We start from the raw sequence: 9,340 nt of genomic DNA on the forward strand, positions 1-9,340 counted from the left end.
TTTTTAAATCCTGATTTTTTTATTCCGCTTCAGGTTTCAAGTTAATACCTCTTCTATGCTCTTTTAATTTGACCCTTTCTTTAAGCTGGAGCTTGATATCCCTCTTATGTCTTTCCAGTGCTCTTTGTATTTTCCCCATTTTTAGTTCTTATCATGCTGTATTGCAATTGTGTGTTTTTCTGTGCCCTCCCATACTAGCCAATGAGCTTCTGAGAGGGAGGGGTTGTCTTTTTCACTGGGTTATCCTCAGTGGACTTGACACAAAGTAGAGACTCAATAAATGTTTGTTGACTGAAGAAATTCCAGTAGCATAGTGAAAGGTGCTATGGCATTTCTCCTTACTGAGAGTAGAGAGATAAAGATGTTTGGAACCATTGGTAGTTGTGTTGCAGAAATCAAGAGAAAATGTGGGCAGCTCATTCACCAAAGCATGAAAGAGAATCAAGAAATGTAACCATGGCAAATTCTGAATTCATGATCATCTGAATATCATTTTTATTTTGGGGAGTTTCAAGGACTTCTGATATTCTGACATTCATCTTTATACATCTGTCTTTGTTATGAAGGAGATGGTCCTTTACAGAGTTTTTTGCGGAGGGGAGGTAGATGGGGTAGGGAAAGACTATTTCTTGGTTTTATAACCATTTTATTCTAGAAAAACCTTCAAACATTATGCTAAGATACAGTATTTTGTTTTCATGCCAGGTGTAGGCATCGTTTAAGAGTGGCAGCTCATCAGAAATGTACTGCCACAGATAATTTCCAGAAGGACACTTGAAAGGGACTACTATGGGGAAAAGGGATTTTCAAATACCCAGCTTAAAAGTTAAAACTCTTGGACGAAATAGCAAAAGTGGTTGGTCTAATGGAACCAGTTGAAATTCTTTGTTGCAAATGGTATTGCTAAAGACAACTTCTAGGTCTCTCATAATTGTGAGTTGCACCCACTTACTGCTAGTTTTAGTCATGTTTCAGGGAGGATATTTGACAATTGAGTACTAATGAGGTTTGGTGTACATTTTATTTAACCTTCTATCAGGTATGCCAATTAAAATGTTACATCTGAAAAAGCACATAACCGATTTCTGCCTAGGGGTGTACTACATTAACTTACATTTGGACATGCTTTTGCTTTATCCCCTTCAATTAAAGACATCACCCAATTTACTCTCTTGGGTTGGTTAGCTCTCCTGCTCAAGGCCCAGTGATAATAAACCGCAGACCATGGATTTGATCCTATAAAAGATGGTTGGTAGTCACTTGAGCAGAACATAAAAGCCGAGCCTTGTTCATGTCCACAATTCAGCTAGCCTTTTTTCGATTGTGGTTAAAAAAAGCAAAAGTGAGATTGGATGAAATTTTTTCAAGGACATCATTTTCCTTCTGAAAGAATAAATCAAAGCAGCCTGTCAAGAGGGAAATATTACTGTTACTGGAACCCTTTCTTGGTAACTATAGTTTCTTAGAATCCCAGGGTAAGAAAAGAAAAATGGGCCAGTCTAGCCATAAACCGTAAGGAACTCGATTGTCTTCATGATAACACCAGGATCATAAAAACAAGCAATGTAACAAATTAAGCCCAATCCCAAGGCAAAAACTTTTTTCCCATCATGTATTTCAATGATTTATTTAAACATAAAAAAGTAAAATTAAACAACGATAGATAGAAATGTAGAGACAGAGCAATCATGGGAGTATTAAGGGACACAGAGAAAGAGAGACAGGAAGAACATGATATGTCTTCTCTACATCACAGATTCTTGTCATTAGAACTCAATTATGCCATTCATGAAATTACGTCAGTCTAAGAACTATAAATTACATGGTCTAATTATTTGGCACGTTTTTGTTGTGATGTTCAATTTTGGCCCTGTATTAGTCTGCTTGGGCTGCCATATAAAATTATCACAGACTACAGAGTTTAAACAACAAAAATTGATTTTCCTACAGTTCTAAAGGTTGGAAAATTCAAGATCAAGGTTCCAGTAGGATTTGGTTTCTCGCAAGAACTCTTTTTCTGGCTTGCAGACTGCTGCTCTTACACTCAACATGGTCTTTCTCTGGAGTGCCCAGAGTGAGGAAGATTTCTCTCTTCTCTTCTCATAAGGCTACCAGTTCTGTAGGATTAAGTCTCCACTCTTTTTTTCTCTTGCAGGGGAGAGTGTGAATGCAGTCCCGCACTACCACAAGTTATGCAGTCGAGTTTCCCAGTTTTGGGGAAACTGCAGGGGTCAGCATACCCAGAGTGCAATGGGTGAGCCTCACCCTGGGAACACCACCTTCCTCATCATGGTATCTCCCCTAAGGCTCCACTCCTGTGACCTCATTCAACCTTAATCATCTCTTAAAGACACTATCTGCAAATATTGTCACATTAAGAGTTAGGCCTTCAACGTATAGATTGGAGTGGGGATGGGGGGCATAATTCTGTCCATAGCAGGCCCCTAAGAAAGACTAAAAGAGATTATTAGGATTTAAGAACAAATGCAGAGATCATATGCAGTGACAGGGTTATGAATGGAGAGGATAGAGCTTATATAAATTCACTGATTTCGTTACTGAACAGTTGAAATTAGAATCCCCAATTCAACTAAAACAAATTTTTAAAAAGCAATATATAACTGCTAAAATAAAAGGAGATAAATTGTGTGATGAAAATGAGATGCACCATCTGTTCCTCCTTCAAGGGAGGGCCTATTACCCAGCTACTGGGAATGAGGTTCGCAGACAGATTTCAGCGGTCAGCTCCTGCAGCTTAGAGAGCCCTGCCCGAGGTTACAGCTTTGACAGCACCGCCAATATCCAAAGACCGATCAAGGTTCAGCTATTAGGAGGCTGCTATTTTGACACAGCGAGTGACAGCTCTTGTGGGCCATTTTTGCTCCAGAGTTCCCCGTAAGGTTGGCTGGAGTTCTCATCGGACCTACAGCCTGCTTCCTTTTTCTCTGTTCTCTGGGTGTTAACCCTGTGGCACGTCCTAATGAATATCCCACACACTACAGCCCATCTCATAATATGCTTCATGAAGAACCCAACTTGAAACAGGTTGTGATTGAGTTCCACTTGACTCATCTGTTTAGAACCATTATAAATTATGAACAAAAGCAAAGGAATAAGATAACTTTATGTATCAAGACAGCTAATTTTATAGCCCGACCCATTTGACCCTGTACCCAAGGATTTCTATTATTTGTTTGTTTGTTTTTAGTGAACAAATGTGTATATATAAAACTTATGAAATTGGATCATTATATATATATATATATATTTTTTTTTTACTAAATTGTGGTTTTCCTTCCATACCTAGACACTTTTACAATATATAGTTTTAATTTTTCCTCAAAACCCTTTTAATTTGAAAAATTTCAGTCCTTTAGAAAAATTGTGAGAATACTTTATCAAAATTATCAATAATAGTTTGCCATATTTTCTCTCCTCTGTGTGTATATATAGACATATATATTTAACTATCATTTCAGAGTGAAGTTGTGAACCTCATGACAGTTTACCCTTAAATGCTTTAGTATGTATTTCTTAAGCAAGAGAATTTTTACTTAATAAAACCGAAGCACAAATAATTACCTACTTCAAATATTTAACATTGTTACAGTATTTCTAATGTATAATTCATCTTCAAATTTAGCCGAATGTCTTTTTTTGATTCGAGGTCCAATCAAAAGTGATATGCTGAATTGAGTCGCATGTTTTGTTAGTATTGTTTAATTTTTATTTTGCCTTTTTTTATTGGGGGGGTCTTACCTAGGATTACCATTTTTGAAGAGTTCAGGCCAATTATTCTCTAGAATACTCTTCAATTTAGATTTGCTGAATGTTTCTTCATAATTAATTGCTATTACACAGATAATGCATCCTTCAAGGTATTTATATGAGAAGCTATATTATGTCAACATGTCCCACTGGTAATATTAGCGTCCAGATTTCTCCATGGTAAAGGTCTTTTGTTAAGATGCAATTTTAGTAAAGATTTATATAGACTTCTTTCCCATCTAAATAATTTCTTTAACTTTTACACTTTAGCTTATTTACCCAAAGCATCCTAATCCCTCATCTAATAACAAACAATGAGGACATTATCAAAATATTCGAGGAGGAAGGAAATCAGAAGAATGTGGTAGCATGAGAGATCCCCTTGGTTTCTCCTCTTGAAATTTCAACAATTTGAACAGCTCTAATTCAACAAAAGATTCTCTGCTCAATGCACAAACACGTCTGAGTCATCTGCATCTTGAAACTTCTAAAGGTGGGCAAGTGGAAGAAAACCGGGGAGGTAAAAAGGAAGAAAGCTGAGATAAGCTACAGATGCAGCCCGGCAGCCTGGAGCTCAGGGTGGGGCTCAGCCCAGAGAGGGGTGGGATCGGGTTGTGACTGGCACTCCTTTCAGCAAGAGGAGCAAAAAGATTCAGTGAGCATTCCTGCGGGAGTGGGCACTACGGCCTGCAGCTGACCCCAGTGACATGGGCAAGGATGAAGCACAAAGGTGCGGCCACAGTTGTCAGGCAAACTGCATTACCAGCAAAGAAAAAAAGCCACAGGGCTTGACCACCTTCACTGAACTTCCCAGAGCTTGGCCCCTCTCACCCACTCTTGTTGAGATGCGGAGCAGATTATCTGCAAACCTGAGAACTGGATACTACAGGAACACTTTTTCCCTGAGCAAAAGGCACACTCTGTGACTAATCCAAGGGTCAGGTTGAGGCACAGGAGGCTTCGTTGAGGCCCAAGGTTGCCACAGCTGGGAGGGCAAAGCACCAAAGGAGGTAGCCGGGCTCCCCAAGCTCACTCCACCACCACACAGCATTGCTATGCTGCCGGTGACGGCTGGCTGCTGGGTATAGCACTCGGATTTTACAGACTTGGAGCCCCATTGCTCACTGCATTCCCCTGGGAGGTTGGTCCCCTGGGGCTGGGGCGACCAGATCACAGGGAAGACACCACTTTTCCCAGGGGAACACAGGCCATTTTTCCACCACTCCACGAAGACCTGAAAAGCCCAAGAAGTGCAAGAGAGCTAAGAAAGTTGTGATTCGGCGCCACCTACTGGAAAAGAATAGAAAGACTTCTTATCAATCTAGAGAAGTGCCACTCCTAACATGTTTGCCTAGATAGAATCCACCAAATACCACGAATAATGAAGATAACGAGGAAGCTCAGAAAAAAAGTGAAAAAACTTAAAGACATGGAAATATGTGATTTAAATGACATAGAATTCAAGATTGCAGTTTTGAAAACCCTGAACGAGATGCAAGAAAATTCAGGAAGTTCGATGAACTCAGAAACAAAATCAATGAACAAAAGAAGTATTTTACCAGAGATTGAAATTTTTAAAAAAGACCAAAGAGAAATTATGGATAAAAAGAACTCAGTGAAAGAGATAAAGAATGAACTGGCAAGCATAGAAAATAGAGCTGACCAGATGAAGGGAAGAATTAGTGACAAGGAAGATAGAAATCTAGAAATGATGCAGAAGGAAGAAGAGAACTCTTTGAGGACTAGCTAACTTCATCAAAAAGAGAAATATAAGAATAATAGATATACCAGAAGAAGAAGAGAGGGAGGAGGGAATGGAGAGCATTTTCAAACAAATAGCTGATGAGAACTTCCCAAACCCATGGGAAGAACTAGATTCTCGAATCAGAGAAGCAAACAGAACACTAATTACCTCAGTCCAAAAGGGCTTCTCCAAGGCACATTTTATTAAAGCAGTGAAAATTTAATGGCAAAGAATTCTCTAAGCAGCCAGGAGAAAAGAGGAAGGTAACCTGTAAAGGAAAGTCCATTAAGTTATCATTGGATTTCTCAACAGAAACTTTACAAGCTAGAAGAGAGTAGAACCAAATATTCAAACTATTGAAAGAGAAATTACCAGCCAAAATTACCCTTTAGAAATGAAGAAGAAATAAAAAACTATTCCAGACTACAGAAGCTGTGGGAATTTATTACCAGAAAATCTCCATTGCAGGAAATACTCAAGGGGGTTATTCTCCCTGAAACAAAGAGCAAAAGGTCACAGAATTATGAGTAAGATCACCAACAAACTCGGGGTAAATAGGGATAATTTGTGGCCACATAAAGATAAAAAGGCAGGGAGCAAAAGTCTGAACTTGCAAAGAGGGCTGGAGATTAGATGCATTTAAAAGAAAAAGGATCGCTGTATATATGAACCTTTCTTTTTCATAAACCTAATGGTAACCACATACAAAAACTCAAAACAGACACATAACTTAAAAAAAAAGACACAAAGGGAAAAAATATGGAATACCACCAAACAAAACACAACAGACAGAAAGACAGAGGAAAATAACCAGGGGAGGCACAGAGTCACCAGAAAACAGAAGTTAAAATGGCTGCAGGAAATTCTAATACATCGATAAGTACCTTAAATGCAAATGAATTGAATTCACCAATAAAAAGTCATAGAGTAACAATTTAGATCAAGAAACAAAACCTAACCACACATTGTCTTCAGGGGACACGTCTAAGCTGCAAACACAGACTTAAAGTGAAAGAGTAGAAATTGACTCTCCAAACAAATAACATCCACAGAAAAGCAGGTATAGCCATACTTATATCTGAAAAAATAGATCTCAGCATAACAAAGATAACAAGAGACAAAGATGGACATTTTATGATGATAAAGGGGGCAATACCTCAAGAAGACAAAATGTTTCTCTCTCTATTCATCTCTCTCTATCATCTATCTGTATAAAATAAATGTTATATACTGTTCTATTACCAATGAAACTTATTGTGGTGCTTTGAAGTGTACAGACAACATTCATATCAGACATTCTCTCTTTTAATTCTTGCGAAAATATAAAAAAGCCATTTTACAGACAAGTGGAGGGTCAGCAAGATTAGCAAAATTAGCAACTTGCCAAGTCACAAGTTGGTAAACATTAAAGCTGGAACTTAAACCCAAGTCTTTTGATATTTAACCAGTATTTCTCCCACTATATATTGTTAAACTAAGAGTGAGGCAATAGTGCCATCTTCCTACACAAAGAAAAGATTTATTTTTTATGGCCCTAAAGTAGATGAATAAATCGCAGTCACCTAGTTTATGCAATGTTAACATTAATGAAAGGAAAATGGTCAACTCCAAATCAAAGAAAATGAACCATTAAACAGGATTGTAATAAACAATGTTTCTTAGAAACAAAACAATTATGTCAACATTTGTTTAGAGAAGATATCATCCCCTAATGTGTAGCTGAAGACCAAACCACTGTTTGTCTTTTTTAAGAACTACAAAAAGATGGGTTTTAAAGACATGATTATTAGATATTCTAGCACTGTTTGGCAGGAACACATGCCTGTTATAGAATAAATTTTTTTTTCTAGTTGGCTTTATAGGTACTCGTTTATACTCAGATGAGTTAATTAATTATACAATCAATTATATAACCATTTTAATATGTAAACTATGTGCTGGCTAGCGCCTGCATAAAATGGCTTATATCTGCATGATTTTTAAATCTATTGGATGATAGATAAATAAATACATACGTAAATAAATCAAAAACATTTTTTGAGCTCCTACTATAAACTTTGTACTGTGCTAAGCCCTGGAGATTAACATCAACAACAAAGGACACACTTATTGCCCTCAAAGTGATTATAGTTTGTTGGGAGAAAAAAATGTAGACAATGAAGTACATATACAAAAAAGTTCAGTGAAAGCTAGTTTGTGATATAGGTCACAAAAATAAAAAAAAAACACATCATTTCAAGATTCCATAGACTGAATTAGGGTCTTCCTTCTTTTTCTACAAAGATATGAAGAGAGTCAGTGAAAATTACAGACCTTCAGAACAGGGTCAACCACTGGACTGAGCCATGACCTTTTGGGTATTTCCCTGCTTGGCATCCTGTCTTTTGGGAGTTGGAGTTTGTTTTCCATAGAGTCAGCAGAAATGACGTGTCCTTTTATATGCCTTGTGAATGAACGCTGTCAAATTATATGGCCTGCGTATAGTAGAGGGGACTGATTCTTATGAAGAGGCATCAAGTTTTTTTCCCTACTGGGTTGCTTTTCTCATAGAATAAAGTTGGAGTAGGAGTGAAGATGCACATAGGAAGTTAGGCTGATGTGCAGCAGCCATCAAGATATGTTCTGATATCTGGACAAAGGGATCCCTGCGGTATGGCTTTTTTCTCTGACTGTCAGCTTTGTTAAGCAGTCAGAATCATAGGAGCCCAATATCAAGGCTCTTTATGGTTTATGATGCATTTCCATAGGTCCCCTCATCATACAAGAACCCCACGAAATAACACAGGCTGCATTTTATCCTCCTCTGTCAGACGGGGTAGTGAAAGAGAACGAATTTGTTTAGTATGTTTAACCTCACATGTAGAATTAAAGTCGAGCTGAAAGTAAAACCCAGTTATTCAGTTTCCAAAATCTTTGCTCTTCTCACTGCAGCACATCAACTTCCTGCTGTGCCGCCCTAAACATTACGGTGTCTTATACTTTGCTCTGCTTTTCTTCTACTCTCCTCTCCTTCCTTTTGCCCCTTCTCTTCCTGCCCCTTCTCCTTCCTCACTCCATTTTCCATTTCTCATTCTTTGCCTTCCCTTCCCTTTTCTTTTATTTCTCCTCTTCCCTCTCCTGCCCTCGTTTATATTCTATGATATTTTATAACTATACTGACACTGTTTAGCTGAGGGAAGACTCCCTTGATCTAACAGTCCCCACTTAGTGGTTAGAGTTGGCAGGGTTATCGATTTCAAATAAGTATTTAGGAAGGAGTATATTTATAAATTATAAATAAACCAGGATATGTAGACTATCTGGGTTGGAATGGAATTTCAGCCATTTCTGGTTCTTCCGCTGAGCAGTTGATCTCCCTTCGTCCTAATATTCAAGCCTATGAGGGGCAGAGGGCTGGTGGCCAAGGCAGCAAGGAATGCCTTCCATGCGTAAAGAGCAAGAGAGAAGTAATAGGGGCTTTCGTAAACTGGCAGCTCTTGCAAACAGTCCTACTGTTGCTTTCTGTCTGTTTCTGCCCATTTCTGAGAGAGTCAGAGAAAAACAAGACCCACTAGGACCACCTGTGTATAAAGCATAACAACAAGTACGTATAGAGATATGTGACACAGAAGAGACAAGAATGACTTTATTGCTGGTGCTCTGCAATTACAGGAATAGCTAGGAAGTGGGAGATTGAACAGGAAAGTCATCGTAAACAGAATATTTCCATTCTTCTTTTCTAAAAATGAAATAAGGAACCTCTCATTTCCTTTGCCTATGTTGTTAATGCCTCTTTAAAATGAAGCACTTGTTGAGATTCGTATTTGAAACTATTTTTGGAAATAATTG

At 38.1% G+C, this 9,340-nt stretch overlaps 1 non-coding gene across 1 annotated transcript; it reads right to left on the reverse strand.

Moving 5' to 3' along the window:
* Window positions 1–2,152: 2,152 nt before the first annotated feature.
* Window positions 2,153–2,309, reverse strand: LOC129071549 (U1 spliceosomal RNA). The gene has a single exon (XR_008529272.1). It is a non-coding gene; the product is annotated as a U1 spliceosomal RNA (small nuclear RNA).
* Window positions 2,310–9,340: the final 7,031 nt, after the last annotated feature.

The sequence above is a fragment of the Pteronotus mesoamericanus genome, unplaced genomic scaffold (assembly GCF_021234165.1).
Source record: "Pteronotus mesoamericanus isolate MK-2021 breed Mesoamerican mustached bat unplaced genomic scaffold, CSHL_Meso_final contig_105, whole genome shotgun sequence".
In the NCBI taxonomy this organism is placed as follows: Eukaryota; Metazoa; Chordata; class Mammalia; order Chiroptera; family Mormoopidae; genus Pteronotus; species Pteronotus mesoamericanus.